At 38.9% G+C, this 14,729-nt stretch overlaps 1 protein-coding gene and 1 pseudogene across 4 annotated transcripts in view; one reads left to right on the top strand and one right to left on the bottom strand.

The window, feature by feature from the left end:
• Positions 1-1,919, top strand: part of LOC102501426 (cytoskeleton-associated protein 2-like) — a 3,040-nt pseudogene extending 1,121 nt beyond the window's left edge.
• Positions 1-14,729, bottom strand: part of IGBP1 (immunoglobulin binding protein 1) — a 45,552-nt gene that overhangs the window by 2,960 nt on the left and 27,863 nt on the right. The window lies entirely within an intron of this gene.

Consider the following 14,729-nt stretch of genomic DNA (forward strand, 5'->3'; position numbering starts at 1 on the left):
ATCAGATGCATGAAGGTGGATCATCTACTACAGGAGAACTGTCAAGAAAAACCTGTGGGGTCACTCAATATGCAGGAATTGAAACCTATAAAGCAGCAAGTAACAGATCAAGGAAACGCTAAAAGTATAGACTCTGTGGACAGTACCCCTGTTGAAAACCAATCTTCGGATATCTTTTTGAAAGAGATGAACAAAGAGAACTTGCCCCAAATCTTATCAGAACCCAAGAGGATGCCAGATCCTGAATCATACACCATAACTAAGACGAAGACTAACTCTCATAATCCAATCAAGGGAAGTTTGGCTCCTAAACAAGCCATGGGCAAAAGTTCAGTGAATAGTGATGTTCTTAAAGACAGAGTTAATAAGCAACTTGTTGGAGAAACACAAATCAGGACTCTACCAGTAAAGTCACAGCAGTTGTCCAAAGGAGCAGGTCCTATAAGACCAGGGGAAAAACACTCAAGGACAGTTCCCTCTCACCTTATTTCAAACCTTTAATAGGACTCAAGTGTCAAAGAAACCAGTGGTCAAGGACATAAAGGTTAGTAGAAGTAAATACAAAGGACTAAATAAACTAAGTTACAGTCATACCTTGTTAATGAACAGAATGTAAAACCTTCTAAACCCAGGATATACCCCAATTTTCTTCAGAGTGAGTATGATAACAAACATCCAAATGTGAAGGAAAATCGGAAATCCACTCAACCTTGTTTTAGACCTCCACCACCATGTGTACTTCAGAGATCAAAAGCCATAGCCAGAGGTCTCATCTGACAACTGCCAACTTTAATTCAGTTATTCCAAGCACCCCAAGCATTAGAGCAGATGGAACCAATGGTAATAAATACAACAACTTTCAACAAAAAGCACAGACTTTGTACTCCAAGTTGAAAAAGACTGTTCCTCAGAATCATTTTCTGAATAAGACAGCTCCCAAAACACAAGCTGGTCGCATAACCATAAATAGGAAAGGAGTCCTAAATGAAACTCAAACTAATCCAGATATGAAAAAGAAGCTAACAGCAGAAGATCGAAGGAAACAACTAGAAGAATGGCAGAAATCTAAAGGGAAAATTTAAAAATGGCCTCCTATGGAACTTAAAAAAAAAAGAAAAATAATAGAGGAAATGAATATTTCATTCTGGAAGAGCATTGAAAAAGAGGAGGAGGAAAAGAAAGCCCAACTTAAACTGTCCAACAAAATTAACAACACTCTGAGTGAATGTCTACAGCTCATTGAAGGGGGTGTATCTTCTAATGAAATATTTACCATATTGTTCAGCATTCCTGAAACTGAAAAATCTGCTAAATTCTGGATCTGAAAAGCAAAGTTGTTGGCACATAAAGGCAGCTTTAATGTTAATGGACTATATGAAGAAACCATTAAAAATGGAGCAACACCAATACAAGAATTGCAAGAAGCTGTTCTTAATATTTTGCAAGACTTGAACAGAAATGAGGAAGAAATAAGCTCTGACTGTGTAGTTGCTGAAACTAATAAAACATCAGTAGAAGAGCTAGTCATGAAGATGGTATCTGAAAAGCCTTGTCTTTCTCCAAAAGCGAGGGAATAGGTTGTAGTAGTACCCCAGACAACCAAGGTAGAACCGCAGAATCATCCTGGTATCAAATTACAGATTACCTCAATCCCAAACTTAAGTGGAATGCCGGAAGTGCAAGACATGAAGCTCATCACTCTTGTGCAGCATTCAGCAAGGATTGAGCAGGCAGTGTCCCGCTACCCAGAAATGCTGAAGAAACATGATTTAGTTGTGGCATCTCTTGATGAGCTATTAGAAGTACAAGAAACAGAGTGTTTCATATTTTGTAAAAATGAGGCTTTGCCTATAACATTAGGGTTTCAAATTCTTGAATCATAATGTTTTGATACTTCTTAAAAAATAAAATAGAAGTGTTTCCAAGCCTCTGTGAGATAAGAAATACCCTTGTACAGATAACCTCAAAAAATATGTATCACGGAGGCATCATGGATGTAGATTATGGTCTAAGACCCTAGGAAGCAATTCTCTGAACTTATTCTCAAATTTTATATCCCCTTGCAAAGTCTTGTTTGTGTATTTAAAACTGTAGATTGCCATAGTTTTACAGGATATAAATTTCAAACTATTCAATATGTATCCCGTAAGTATGATTTAAAAAAATGAGTTTATTGGGAACCAGCAGTTAGCGTAATGGCTATGTCGCTGGACTCCCCCGTAGTCAACCGCGGTTCGTGTCCCGGACCCGGTGGCTTAAAACTCACGCCGGGCGCGTGTGCGTGCGTGCCCAAGATCCCGAGAGGAGAATGGAGGAAAAGGGATTGTGGCGTGACCATTCCCCCTGGGGGGTGATTTCTCGCTTTCTGTCTCTATGTCTCTCTCTGTCTGTCTGGCAAGCGCACGCGCCCTACAGTGAAAATCTCTCAAAAAAAAAAAAGTTTATTAATCTGCTTTAGTCTAGCATAGTCTTTTTTTTTTGCATCTGAAAGCTCATCCCCCAATATGATGTACCTTCCTTTCTGCATCCACCATTGCAGAGGGGACAAGTCTTTATGCTGTGGAAGATCTGAGCTTTGATACCAGTTTGACAGACTGGATGGGACACAGCAGATGGCCTGAAGAAGTCCCTTCATTTTACAGAGGATTTTACACTAGTTATGTGGATCTTTGGCTTCATCACAGAATTCCTGTAGATAAGGGGTAATTCTCAACCCAATCTGTTGCCAGGTCTCCTGGGATGAAACACAATCCTGAATTAGGGTAGTCATCTAGCTTGTTATATCCAAACAAACACACTTCCTATTCAGAAACATTTCAAGTTAAAACATAAGTGGGAATGGAAAGAAGACATCTACTTTTTAGTTCATTGCTCTGTTAGGGGACAGCTGACCTGAGGAGGCAGTATGGGCCCTAGAAACTACTACAGGTTGATTTTTCTTCCTCCTGGGCAACTGTTTTTGGAAAGGTAAAATCAGTTCTTGTGTAAATATAATGTACAGAAAAAAACAGTCAATGTGTTCTGACTGTTTAAGTATTAAGTATTATCTAAAACAAAACCCATTAAATCTTTTTTTCTTTCCTGAAAAAAAAAAAATCACACCCAGTGAATGTGTCCAAAATCCTGAGAGGAGAATAGAGAAGGGGCTGTGGAGTGGCCATCCCCCGTGGGGAGGGTATTTCTCAATTTCTATCTTTCAGGCACTTTCTGTCTCTCTCCAATGAGTGCATGTGCCCTATGGCTAAAACAAAAAAAGCAAACAAACAATACTGTAACCCATAAATATATATAATTATGTGCCAATTAAAAGTTCAAAAAAAAGATCTCCTGTATTAATCCCAGAAGCCTTTCCACATGCTCCATACAAATTATAACCCTCCTCCACTCACAAAACCACTATCTTACATTTTATAGTAACAATTTCCTAGAGTTTACTACCCAAATATGCATCTCAAAACACCACTGCTTTTCATCTATGCATTTACTTTTTTTAAAAAAAGAATTATTTTAACTTTATTCATTTATTTATGTATTTTAATTTAACCAGAGAGGGAAAAAGAGAGAAAGAGAGAAAGAGAGAGAGAGAGAGAGAGAGAGAAAGTGAGACAGCAAGCCACCAGGTCCGGGACTTGAACCACAGTCAGGCATGTGGCCATGTGGGAGTCTGACACCCTTAACCACTATACCACCTGCCAGCTGCATGTACATTTAATTTTTAAAAAAATCAATCAATAATTTTTAGTGTAAGGTTGTACAACCACACCACAATCCAATTAAAAAATAATTCCACCACCCTCAAAAGATGCCATGTGCCCTTTCCATTTCCATTTCCAGCTATTTCCATTCCTTCTCTTGCCCCTGCCTTTAGCAACTAGTAATCTACTATTCTCTTTATAGATTTGCCTATTCTGGACATTTCATAAAAATAAAATTTGGCAATATTTAGTCTTTTGTGCCTGACTTATTTCATTCAGCAAGGTTTTGAGGTTAGTCTTATTTAAAACATTTTGATATCTTTTAAAGATTTAATTTTATTGATTATTATTTAAAAATTAATTATTTTATTATTATCACTCTTCCATTTGACAAGAGAGAGACAGAAAGAGGGAGAGGGTGAGTGAGAAAGCAAGCCACCATGTATGGGACTCGAACTGTGGTTGACTATATGGGAGTCCAGTGCCTCAACCATGTCATCTGTTGGCCCCTACTGTTCTTATTTTTAATTTGACCAGAGACAGAGAGAGAGTGATAGAAAATGAGAAAGCAAGCCACCAGGTCTGGGACTTGAACTGTGGTCAGCCATGTAGTAGTCCAGTCCCTTAAACCACCATACCACCTGCCCACTCCTTGATATCTTTTTCAATCTATATGTTCCCTGTCTATCTCTTTCTTTTCTTACAAATTATCTATTGAAGCTGGAGTGTTTGACCTGTAGTTTCCTGAAGTATGAATTTTGCTGATTACATACTCATAATGCAGTCTACAATGTTCTTCTGTATTTCCTGAAGATTGACAACGGGACACAGAGCCTTAATATGACTCAGGTTTGATAACTGAAGCCTGACTACAGGGGATACTGTGTTCCTTCATTAGGAGGCATAAAAAATCTTTATTTGGTATTATGTTAGTAGCCATTGATTCTGAATATCTAGACCTATTAATTTACCAGGATTTCAAAAAGGTAATATTCTTAATTCTAACCTTTCTTTCTTTCTTTCTTTTAAGTTTGCTGTAAGGCATGTGTGTTTACCAGACAGAGATGGAGAGAGAAAGTGAGAAATCACTTCCAAGGGGAGATGGCCATTCCATAGTCCCTTCTCCTCCATTCTCCTCTTGAGATCTTGGGCACACAGGCACATATGCCCAGCATGTTCTTCAAACTGCCAGTCCAGGACTCAACTGCAGGATTGGACATAGGGGATTCAACACTTAACCAAATGCAACCTGCTGGCCCAATATTTCTTTCTTATTAACTGTAATACTTTTATAAAAAGAGGTTTCCTTGGGGCCAGCAGGTGGCATAGAGGATAAGGTGCTGGACTCCCACATGGCTAACTGCAGTTTGAGCCTCAGATCTGGCAGCTTAAAACTCACGTGAGGCACGTGTGCATACATGCCCAAAATCCCAAGAGGAGAATGAACAAGGTGGGACTTCAGCATGCCCATACCCCCCAGGGGGTGATTTCTCACTTTCCCTTTCACTGTTTCTCTCTCTAGTGAGCATATGTGCCCATGTATACGTGGCAAAAAAAACAACTTTAAAAAAGGTGGAAAAAAAAAGAGGTTTCCTCTCATCTACTACTATTTAGTTCCCCAATAGGAAAGAGAAATACTTAATCCTTTCCCTTTGTTTATGATTTTTAATATTATAAATATATTCCCTATCATCCTCTAAAGTTGGACAGTACATTTTTGTTCTAAAGTATAATTATAAACTCATGAATTTAAACATTGGGACCAGCAATTAGCATAATGGCTATGTCACTAGACTCCCATGTAGTTGACCACGGTTCGAGTCCCAGATCCAGTAGCTTAAACTCATGCCAGGGGAGTGTGCGTGCATGCCCAAGATCATGAGAGGAGAATGGAGGAGAAGGGATTGCAGTGTGGCCATTCCCCCTGGAGGGTGACTCCTCACTTTCGGTCTCTCTGTCTCTCTCTGTCTTTCTGGTGAGCACATGTGCCCTATAGCAAAAACCTCTTAAAAAAATAGCTGATGAATTTCCACCAACTGCAATTATTTTTTTAAAATATTTTAATAAAATTTTAAATTTATAAAGTTTCAGATACAGAAAAATCAAAAAGACAGTATAGAGTTAACACCTACTCATAATTAGTTTCCCCTGTTGTTAACATCTTACATTACTATGGTTTCTCTATCACAGCTAATGAACCAATACAGTTATGTGATTAACAACTAAAGTCTAAACGTTATTCAGATTTTCTTAGGTTTTACCTAAGGTCTCTTTTCAGTTCCAGAATCCCATCTAAGATACTAAATTACATTTGTTTTAATAAAAACATATTTTTATTCCCAGAGATAGAAGGACCAACAGGCAGGCCCAAATCAAGTTGCTTGAGTTCATCAGCAGGCATCCCTGCCCAGCCTACTATGGGGGAAGAGGGCCTTCCAGCTATGCAATGCACTTGCTCACCACATGAAGTGGTTTACCACCTTACTTCTACTTGTCAGCACAACCTGTATCCATTAGGAGCAGTTAGGTTTGGGTATACAAGAACCAAACACCTGAAAAATAGGAGACTCTTAGAAGTAAAAAGAGAGAAACTCCCCTCTGAATACCTAAATTCTAAACTCCTACTATAGATTCCATACTCCCACCCACAATAGAGGAGAGAAATTGGCACAGATCTTACACATGTCATAGGGACGTGCAGGAGCACATAGTTACAGAAACATACTCCAAAGATGTAGGAAGAAGTGAGTATACCACCAGATGACTAAAAAAAAAAAAAAACTGAAGCAGTGCTCAAATAGGAGAAAATTAGTAAATACTTCCCCCTCAAAGCATCATCATTCATCACCAACAATGGATAAAATAGAAGAGATCATAGAAATATCAGAAAAGGAATTTAGAATATCCATTGTAACAATACTCAACAAGAAGCAAGAGAAAACAGAGAACCAGTTGCAGAAGATGAGAAAATCATTCCATGACATGAAGGAGAAACTCTATAAGGAGATAGACACACTGAAAAAAGATCAATCAGAACTTCTGGAGATAAAGAATACATTGCAGGAAACCAAAACCTCCCTCAAAAGTATCAACAGCAGAATAGACCATGCAGAGAAATCTCTGATCTTGAAGACAAAACCCCTGACATAGTTCAAGCAACTGAAAAGAACAGAATAACCATTAATAACAAGGACAATATACAGGAAATCCTAGACACCATCAAACAGTCAGATAGCTGTATAATAGGTATCCCAGAAAGTGAAGAGACAGGTAAAGGCATAGAAAACATCTTTCATAAAATTTTCCAAACTTACAGTAGCATGCAGACATCCAAATCCAAGAAATACAAAGGACACCAAATAGATATAACAAGATTCTCTCCCAAGGCATATTACAGCCAAATTGGTAAAAATCAAAGACAAAGACAAAATTCTAAAATTGCCAAGAGAGAAATGTCAAGTCACTTACAAAGGTTACTCCATTAGACTAACACTGGATCTCTCAACTGAAATAATGTAGGCAAGGAAATAATGGGAAGACACACTTAAAACTCTAGAAGAAGAGCAATTTCAGCCAAGAGTACTATACCTGGCAAGATTATCCTTCTAGGGAGAAGGAAAAATAAAATCATTCCCAGATAAACATGCTGAAAGAATTCACCAAAATGAAACTGGCCCTTCAGGAAATACTTAAGAGACCTCTCTACCAGGAAAGCTAAAGTGACACAAATAGAACTAAGAGAACACAAAACAACTGGAAGAAAAGGATAAGTACACACATACTGATAATAAAATTGAATGTTGGGACTAAATGTAGATGTAACAATTTTACACACAAATAGGTTTAAATACAAATCCACTAATTATCTGATAGATGGTTACTATTATAATCATTACTCACTGCATAACACAACAGACAATAGAGGAAAAGTCCAAAATGTTACAGCTGAGTCTTTTTTTGGAATAAATTTTTAAAAAAATGCTAAAGGAGGGACCAGCAGTTAGCATAATGGCTATGTCGCTGGACTCCTATGTAGTTGACCACAGTTCACGTCCTGGACCCGGTGGCTTAAAACTCACACCGGGCGCGTGTGCATGCGTGCCCAAGATTCTGAGAGGAGAAGGGAGAAGGGATTGTGGCATGGCCATCCCCCCCTGGGGGGTGATTTCTCGCTTTCTGTCTCTCTCTCTCTGTCTGCCTGGTGAGCAAAAACCTCTCCAAAAAAAAAAAAAAAAAGCTAAAGGAGCCAACAGGTGGCCTAATGGTTAAGGTGCTGGTCTCCCACATGGCTGACCACGGCTTGAGTCCTAGACCTGGTGGCTTGCTTTCTCATTCTCTCTCTCTTTCTCTCTCTGCTCCTCTCTGGTGCACACACATATCTTATAACAAGTTAGCAATAACAATAAATAAAATTTTTACAAAATGCTAAAATTGGGGGTCAGGGGTCAACAGATGACATGGTGGTTAAGGTGCAAAGCATTAAAAAAGCAAGCATATATTTGTGATTCAAGTTTTGGACCTGGCAACTTGAAAATCACTTTAAATAAATAAAGGCTAAAATCAAAAAATTTATATCCACAGATTTTTTTCAGAGTATAAACTCATATCTCACGCAGTCATCTACATGGAAATTAAAATTCTTTTCATTGGCTCTGTTAAGATTATTTTTGTTAATTTATGGAATTGTTTCTTGTATGATTTTTAAAAAATAATGATTTATTTACTATTATTATTTTTCAATTTTGTTCAGAGAGAGACAGAAAGAGAAAGAGCAAGTCGCCAGGTCCAGGACTCGAACCATGATTGGCTATGTGGGAGTCCAGTGTCTTTAACTACCATGCCACCTGGGGCCCATTGCCCAATTTTTAATCAATTCTTTTTTTTTTCCAGAACTGTACCTCACAGTAAAGACTGTCATAGACAATTCAGTACATATTTATAGAATATCCATTGGAGATTTCAAATATTCACAATGTTATGTTAAATGTTCAAGGTGGTAAATATGTTTATATCCTCCATTTGTTTATTATGCATCATATACATGCTTTTTGTTTTGTTTTGAGAGATTTTTGCTACAGGGTGCATGTACTCGTCAGAGAGACAGAAAATGAGACACCATCCCCCCCCCAGGGGGGGTGGCCACCCTGCAATCCCTTCTCCTCCATTCTCCTCTCGGGATTTTGGGTGTGCAAGCACATGTTTCCCGCAGGAGTTCTAAACTGCCAGGTCTAGGACTCAAGCTGCAGTTGACCATGTGGGAGTTCAGTGCCTTAACCATTACACCACCTGCTGACCCCTGTATACATGTTTTTAAAGACTATTCTGTACCCTACAAAGATGTGCAATGATTATAAATAAATAATAAATCACAGTAAACATTTAAAGAGAAAGAGTTAAAGACACTAAGATATGTGGCTAAAAATTATGATATCTTACAGAACTCACAGTGAATTAAAGTTTTCTGTCTTCCTAATGAGCTATTGTTAAGTACAATTTTACCCATCTCTAACTGGACCAATGGTTGATACCACAGATCTTTTCAGATTATAAACTATCTCCCACAATCCTCTACATGGAAATTACAAATGTTTTTCATTGGCCATTTAAGATTATCTTTGCTTTTAAAAATCCAACCTCATTTATTTATTTATTTGATCATTTATTTCTACCACTGTGGACTCATGAGTATTTATTTCATTCCTTGTTAATACTGTTACTTATTTTCCTGCTCAAATTCTCTCCGTTTTTGTCCAAAGTTCCTTCAGCTGTCTCTTGTGTCCCTTTAACTCACCGTTTTGTTTCTGAGCTCTTCCTTTTTTCCTAGTACTAAAAGACGCTCTTAGCTCATCTTGTATATTCCTGGACCTAGCCCTAGAATTAGTTATTTCACCAAAAAGCCCTGATTCCTTTATTGGAGAACAGTGGCAAAAACCAAGATTTGGGTGTTGGATACACTTGTTTTTGCTGCCAACTATCCTTTTTGAAGCCGAACTGGACAGTAGGAACATCTTCAAATTGGCTCCTGAGTTCTTTTGATATGACTTTGGTAATCATTTCCTATCTCAGACATGGAATTTGATATTTCTCTAAAGACATCCTGATTTCTTTTAATGGGAATGGTGTTTGAGTACAATCTGGATTACTAGACATACTCGTTGCTTCTGGGTTGGTCCTTTTTTCTAAGACTTTTCAGTGGATAAAATTAAGGGGTGTGTGTGTTTACTTGTTTTCTCCCCTATAGGGTACATGTGTTCACCAGATGGACACAGAAAAAAAGTGAGAAATTACCCCTTGTGGGATGACCACATTGCAACCCCTTCTCCTCCATTCTCCTCTTGGGATTTTTGGCACAAACACACACGCACCCAGTGTGTTTTTCAAACAACCAGGTCTGAGACTTTAAATGCACAGTTAGCTATGTGGGATCCAGCTGCCTTAACCACCACACTAACTGGATGGATGCGTGTTTATTTTATTTTATTAAGTTTATTTTAAGGTTTTTGCCATATAGCACATACACCCTCAGGATAGAGACAGAGACAGTAAGAGGGAAAGTGAGAAATCACTCCTCCTCAGGGGGGATGGCCATGCTGTGATCCCTTCTCTCCCATTTTTCTCTCAGGATTTTCGCATGCATGCACATATACCCTGCATAATTTTCAAGCCGCTGGGTCCAGTACTTAAACCATAGCAATGTGGGGGTCCAGTGCCTTAACTGCCACACAACCTGCTGCCCCCCTGCCCCACCCCACCCCAGGAAGTTTACTTTTAAATAAAATTTCTCAAGAGTTTATATTCAGGGTTTCTTCTTTTTTTTTTTTTTTTTTCCATTTTGAATTACATCTGTACTTTTCCACACTGTAAGTCCTAGTTCTGAAAGACAGAGGATGGTAGGATTAGGATATCTCATAAATATTCATTTATATCATCTCATATTACAGAGTCTTGGAATAATAACGCTAACACTGCCAACAACATAATCACTGAGAACAAAATTTTTTTGCATATGTCTTCCCCACTTCTCAATTTTTAAGAATAGTTATACACTACATTATCTGAGTACATGGGCATTACATATTCTACTCTCCCTTTTAACACCCACATAGTCTTAGTTCTACAAGCAGCTATACATTTAACATTCACCACCAGTCTTTATGTTAATGTCTCACTTATCATCTTTATTGTCTGATGCTTGTTCTCTTGTAAATTCATCAGGAAGGGGTTAGGGAAAAATATTTCTCAAGTTCCTGCATGTTGATAAATGCCTATACCCTTTATACTTAAAAGTTCATTTTACCAGATGTGAAATCCTTGGCTCATATGCCATCTTTCTTTGGCATAAAGTGTAGGCATTAAAATGTGTGAGGGTAATTTACATTTCTTTTCTTTATAAATCACCTGTTATTTTTGCTGAGGTGCCCATGGCATTCTTTTTTAAGTCTAGTGATTTTATTAGAATGGGTCTTGTTGCAGGGCCGGAAGGTAGCATGGTGGTTAAGGGTGCTGGACTCCCACATGGCTGACCATTGTTTGAGTCCCGGATCTGGCACCTTGCTTTCTCACTTTCTTTCTTTCCCTCTCTCTTACTCTGGTAAAATTAAGATAAATAAATAAATAATAAAGTTAAGTAAAATAATTCTTAAAAAAAATAAGAATGTATCTTGTTAATTATTCTGGGTCAAAACTCTCAGGTATGCAGTATACATTTTTTTTGGGGGGGGGGTGCGTGTACTTGCCAGAGTGCATGAGCTCACCAGTGAAATATGAGGTGGGGAAGAAGCACCCCCAACGGGGTGCGGTCACCCTGCAATCCCTTCTCCTCTATTTCACCATCATGTTGGGATATGGGGAATGTATGCATACATATCTGGCATGTTTTTCAAGCTTCCAGGGCTGGGAGTTGAAATGTAGTTCAGTCACATGGGATCTGGCCCCCTTAACCACTAGGCTATGGGGTCAGCCCTTTGGTTTGCCTTTTCATATTAACTCTTCTCTTTCTTAAAATTTTAATTCTGGAGCCAACAGGTGGCACGGTGGTTGAGGTGCTAGACTCCCACATGGCTGACCATGGTTCAAGTCCTGGACCTGGCCACTTGCTTTCTCACTTTCCCTTTCTTTCTTTCTCTCCGTCTCTCCCTGTTCAAATTAGAAAGTAGTGGGGCCAGCAGTTAGCATAATGGCTATGTCGCTGGACTCCCACATAGTCGACCATGGTTCGAGTCCCCCGGACCCCGTGGCTTAAACTCACGCCAGGTGCATGTGCATGTGTGCCCAAGATCTCGAGAGGAGAATGGAGAAGGGATTGCGGCGTGGCCATCCCCTCTGGGGGGTGATTTCTCGCTTTCTGTCTTTCTGTTTCTCTCTGTCTGGCGAGTGCACACGCCCTATAGCAAAAACCTCTCCAAAAAAAGAGAAAAAAAGAAAATAGTAATAAATTAAATAAATGAATAATTCTTTAAACTTTTTTAATTATAAGAAAGTTCCTTAATATTAGCTTTTAATGTTTTCCTTGTTTTGATGTACTTTCTTCTTCAGATATTAGCCATGTTAGGTCTTTGCTATCTTTAATATTTGTCACTCTTAGCCAGACAGTGGCATAGCATTGTGACACATTGCTCTTCAGTTCTCGATCTCCATGGGAGGGTCCCCAGGTTCTCATCCTAGGGTCTCCCTCTACATGCTAGGCATGTGTGCACATTCCCATAATCTGGGCTGGGGGTATACTGAAACATGAGGGGTTGTGTGGAAGGGCCTGTCCCCTGTCCCTCTCTATCATGGAAAAGGTGAATGAATAAACTAAAAAAAAAAAAAAAGCCCCTTTTTCTTGAGTTCTGTTTGTTTGTTTTGATTAAAAAAAGTTCCTTCTTTTTAACCTAGTAAAAGGCATTTTCTGTTGTGTCCACTCCTTCTTGTTTCCTTTTACTTTAGCCTTCATTTATGAAATAAGCTTTTTATTTTCCAAAGTTATTATATTTCTGTGTTTTTCTAAGCCTGCTTTATACAGTTCTTCCATGCCCTATGGTATTTTCTAATTCTCTCCCAACTCAGTTTTAAATATTGTATTTCAGATTTGTTCTGGTTTTACTTGAGCATGTCTTTTTGGAGTGCTTTCTAATGCTCATTTTTTCCATTATAAAATTTTTGTGTGGGATTTGACCTTGGTAATATTATGTTCATTTTTTTTACAGCTTTGAGGTATACTTCATATACAATAAAATTCCCACATTTAAAATGTACAGTTCAGTGATTTTTAATATAATCAGAGTTGTGCAACCATAACTACAACCTGTAGTTCATTTTTGGGTGAAATAAGTTTTCCCAAACTTTTAGAATGCAGCATGTGTCACGGTGGCTTTTCTAACTTCACAGAGTCTTCCAGTCTATTGTTCTGATGTACATTAAAGAAACATGATAACTTGCTTGATTGGAGTTCTTAATTTTAGTCTTCTCTCCCACTTTTAGCAGAGCTTCTTTCTTTTTTATTGTTCCTGTTCTACTTAATTTCAGTTCTACTCACCCAATTTCTCCTCGGTGTGGGACTATGTCCTGGGAGACCTCTGGATCAGTTTCGAGAGTTCATTAAGGACTAGACTGCTCCATCTCTTTCAGACCTTCTGACCATACCTTGTACTCATCTGGGTTTTATTCAATATCTACTATAGCTTTCTTATGCTTACTACTAGCACAGTGTATCTATTTTGATTGTTTTATTTCCAACCAATCTGTATCTTTATATTTAAACTGCATCTCTAATACTCAATATGCAGTTGGTTGAGTACTAATTTGAAGGTGTACTACATTTACATTTAAGGTGTTCTATATTTGGCCATTCTAACAGACAAACAATGTTATCTCATTTATGTGTGTGTGTACTAGAAAGCACATGTACTTGCTGGAAAAAAACAGAGTGAGAGAGGGAAAAGCATCCCCATTAGAAATGGTCACATTGCAATCCCATCTCCTTAACCTCTCCCTTCTTTGTAGATTCTGGGCATGCACACACACACATGCCTTGCAGGTTTCTCAAGTCGCCAGGGCTGAGATGCAAACTGTGCAGTTGGTCATGCAGGAGTTGGCTGCCTTAACCACCAAGCCACAGAGTTAGCTCAATCTTATTGCTGTAATTTGCACTGTCCTGATGACATCATGTGGAACACCTTTTCATATACTTATTTGCTTGTATATCTTCATTGGTAAGGTGCCTGTTAAGGTCTTTGGTCCATTTTATAATAGTTTATTTAGTCTAGTAATTTTATTAGGATGTGTCTTGTTGGTTATTCTGGGTCAAAATTCTCAGATACCTTGTGTGTTTTCATATTTTCTTTTTTTTTTAGAAGTTTTTACTATAGGGTGCGAGCACTCGCCAGACAGACAGAAAGAGACAGAGAGACAGAAAGCGAGAAATCACCCCCATGGGGGATGGCCATGCCGCAATCCCTTCTCCATTCTCCTCTCAGGATCTTGGGCACACATGCACAAACGCCTGGCATGAGTTTTAAGCCACCGGGTCTAGGACGCGAACCGTGGTCGACTACATGCGAGTCCAGAGACATAGCCATTACACTAACTGCTGGTCCTAATATATATATTTTCTTTCTTAAAATATCAATTCCAGGAAAGTAATCCACTTCCAGCTTCAGTCAGCCCTGGGTCATGGGCATGGTGAACCTAGAGTGTTCAGGGAAGTCTCCAACCATGAACCTGGAGCCTTCCCATGTGGGTCAGCCTTGCAAAGCATTGTATTACTACTGAGTCACCCTCTAGCCCCCTGGTCTACTTTTTAATTGGGCTGTTTGTTTTCCTATTATTGAGTTTTAAGAATTCTTGGGACCAGTAGTTAGCATAATGGCTATGTCGCTGGACTCCCACGTAGTCGATCGCAGTTCGCTTCCTGGACCCGGTGGCTTAAAACTCACGCTGGGCGCGTGTGCGTGCATGCCCAAGATCCCTAGATGAGACTGGAGGAGAAGGGATTGCGGCGTGGCCATCCCCCTTGGGGGTGATTTCTCGCTTTCTGTCTCTCTCTGTCTGTCT

This window comes from Tupaia chinensis, unplaced genomic scaffold (assembly GCF_000334495.1).
Source record: "Tupaia chinensis unplaced genomic scaffold, TupChi_1.0 Scaffold147880_1, whole genome shotgun sequence".
NCBI lineage: Eukaryota > Metazoa > Chordata > Mammalia > Scandentia > Tupaiidae > Tupaia > Tupaia belangeri.